Genomic DNA, 3399 nt, shown 5'->3' on the forward strand with positions numbered 1-3399 from the left:
TCAACAACTTATTCACACTAATCAATAACTTATTGGTTAGTGGAAACAAGTAACAACTTGTCAATAACATCTTCTCCTTAAATTATTTACCACCGGAAACATGGCCTAAATATTTATAGGAATACACCTAAATGAATTTGTATAATATAAACAGTATGATTTCTATATAAATAAAGAAATATATAAATAAATAGGTATGTAAATAATATGAACCTAGAAATATATATATGGGTGTATCTAAAATATATAAAGACATTGTATATGCTTTGGTATAAATTCATGCAATTTGTTAAAAGGTGAAGAGCAAACTAATCTCAAAAACTTGAGAATTCAGAACAAGAATTTAAAAAGAAACCTAGTTTTCAGTAGTTTGTTTTCTCACATGATCAAAACACAAAATGGAGTGTCAGTGGCTAAAACTGGAGTGCCAAAATCAATTTCCTTTCAGTAACGCTTTATGTTGATAATGTATTTTTCTAAAATTCATGCCAAACTCTTTAATAATGAAAATTTAAAATCAGGCTCCAAAATGCCCGTCATATAGGCCACCTAGGCTGATTTTGGCTTGAGTAGATATTTTCTAAAATTCGTGCCAAACTCTTTAATAACGAAAATTTAAAATCAGGCTCCAAAATGCCTATCATATAGACCACCTAGGCTGATTTTGGCTTGAGTGGATAAGTTGTCTTATTGACTTATTCAGGTCCAAAAAGTTGACGTATGGAGAGTGTCTTTTTGAGCCGGTTGGATGCACAATGGAGCATTCTTAAAATAACAATTATCCCCATAGACTGACCAAGCCTGTGGAAACCCTACATCTGGAAACCTCGCCCCATTGAGTCAAATTAGTCCTTTAGTGAGTCGTTTAATGAGTCCAAATTTCATTCTTTGGACTCAGTAGGTGAGATTATGATTGTTTAAGGACGAAATAAGTGATTTTGGTAGTTTAAGAACGAAGTAGAAAAATAGTTGATAGTTTGAGGGATTAAAAAATAAAAAAACTCTTAACTAAGTAATTCTTCATCTTTCGATGAGTTATAGCGTCAAGACGAATGACTTTGTTGTAGTATCTTGTAGTGCTCATCCCATTTCTTCTTCTTTTTTCGGTTTTTGGCTCCGTGCTCTTCATATCCTTAACAGCCCATATAAGTTTGACTAATTGGGCCATAAGGAGTTTTAGGTTCTATAATCTGGTCTCGGCTTCCTTCCTATTGGCAAGTAATTGGAAGTGTGTTATACTCTTCCATGCAATATAGCTATAAAACTGTATTTCTATGCTTATATCTATCTGCACAAGTACAGAGCACTTGGAGGATACTAATTTCAGTTTCTCGATTTGCTAATCTAGCTCTCTTTTCGTTTCATGTTTTATTCCATTTCTGCGAGTCTGTGACACTAGGTTGTGAGATTATCCTCTACGAAGACACAGATTTCCAATAGGCAAGTATCATGGGTGAGTTCAGCTTTTTTCAAGCAGACAAACAGATAAAATATCACGCGTCTTTGTTTAGCGTTGCATAGAGTGTATCATCCTCTTTTCAGACAAATTTTGTACTGGCATATTGCATGTTTGTAACATGGATGAGGGGTCATCACATTTCCCCATTGGTATTCAGACATCAGTTATAAACTTATAAATTCTGCTCCAGAAAGACAGATTCCCTACTAATTTTCCTTCTGTATCACATGGAGTCATTTGTATTCAGACATCAGTCATTTGTTTTTTGTAGGTTGTCAACCCCTTCCAATCTAGAAAGAGTAATCTTGGGTTGAAGGCTGCTAATTTCTCTTTCGTTATAGAAAGAACCTTAGTTGAATTGAGGTACACCACAACGAAACCTTAGCCAAAAGTCCCAGGGAATTCTCACTGTCCACTCATTTCTTCCCAATGGGTAGCCATTAAACAACCAGACTTGCATACGTAGCAGCCAAGAGCAATGAAATGGGTGGAGTTTGGCGAGATTTGTGGTTTCATCATTTCTGCCTCGGAAAAATGTCAATTCATCAACCTCAGATGGCCATCGATGGAAGTCCTCTATACTTCATTACAATTGCACGACACAAGTAAATTTCATATTAACAGCAAAATAATTTTACTTATACCATACAGGTTGTACTTGATTACCAATATATGTGAACTTACCAATATATATGAGCCCACACCTGGACAATTAACTCTAGGAACTGAAGTTAAACAACATCAACATCTACGGCGTCACACATGTCAACTACAACCTCTGGTTCAATGAGGCGATTCCGCAATTGTGGTTGTGGACCATGCATTGTAAAGATTTCCAGCTCATCTAAAAATCCGACCGGGCCATCTTTGCTATAAGTGTGTCTGCAAGAAAAAGTAAGTTAACATAATCTTTCGTAAAGCACGACTCCAGTTGACCACCTAACTATAGCACACTAACCTTTCGTTAGTTTAACCAGCCCTGCACTACATGGATTGGATGGTGCGACGAATACGCAGCCAACATAATTCACCGACAATTTGCCACATGACGAAGAACCTGAACGTGGCAGTCGCATGGCTGAGGTGACAACCCTTCGGGATGAAACAATCCCTGTTGTAATATGTATTCTACAATGAAAAATCAGAGTTTCCTAACAATCCTTAAAAACCCTAACAATATGAATGTGAATCACAAGTTATACTACCAGCAAAAACTACGCAAGCAATTAATCCCACAATACAGAGATATACGTGAAAAATCCCAGAATGGGTAAAACCACGGAAATGAATCAAATCACTATAAACATTGTGTAGTTACAGATATACCTATCCAAACGATGTAAATCCTCAAAACGTTCTAAGTACCACCTGCCGAGTCACACGTATACCGCACCCAGTGATCTTGATTGCCAACGGCCTTGAATCCACAAGCCTTCCAATAGAACTAATAAAAATAGCTCTCAAAAATACCTGTTGCTTCGATATACCGCACACATCTCTTTTTCTCTTATCATACGTGCCTACGGCACTATGCATTCCTGTTGGAAAGGGATGGCAGTTGTGTGATTTAGGTGAAAACCATAGGCACTTAACCGGGAAGTGAAAGGATGCACTACAGCCTTTGGATCAAATGAATCTAAGTCGTTCCAACAACTTGTCCTCACACCCTTCTGTTTTATAATAGAGATAATATATGTTGCTTGCCCCACGTTGCTTTTACTGCCTCTTTTCTTTTTATATGGCTGTGGTAAAACCCTAGGAATGAAAAGTCCATGTCCATAATTAGTCCTCTTGTGTTGACTTTTTTTTTTTTTACATTACTTCTCTCATTTAGAAGGCAGTAGATTCCGATTGATATCCAAATCAATTCCTCTATCGATCCGTCTTCACCAAAATTCATCTCGCTGTAGTTGATCCCTTTTTATCCAATTTGCTCACTC

At 36.9% G+C, this 3399-nt stretch overlaps 1 long non-coding RNA gene across 1 annotated transcript; it reads right to left on the bottom strand.

Moving 5' to 3' along the window:
- Nucleotides 1-2000: 2000 nt before the first annotated feature.
- On the bottom strand, nt 2001-2243 carry LOC131312941 (uncharacterized). The gene is made up of 2 exons (XR_009196019.1): nt 2144-2243; nt 2001-2035 (listed from the first exon to the last, which is right to left on the bottom strand). It is a non-coding gene; the product is annotated as an uncharacterized LOC131312941 (long non-coding RNA).
- Between the last annotated feature and the right edge of the window lie 1156 nt (nt 2244-3399).

Source organism: Rhododendron vialii, chromosome 13a (genome assembly GCF_030253575.1).
Source record: "Rhododendron vialii isolate Sample 1 chromosome 13a, ASM3025357v1".
Taxonomy (NCBI): Eukaryota; Viridiplantae; Streptophyta; class Magnoliopsida; order Ericales; family Ericaceae; genus Rhododendron; species Rhododendron vialii.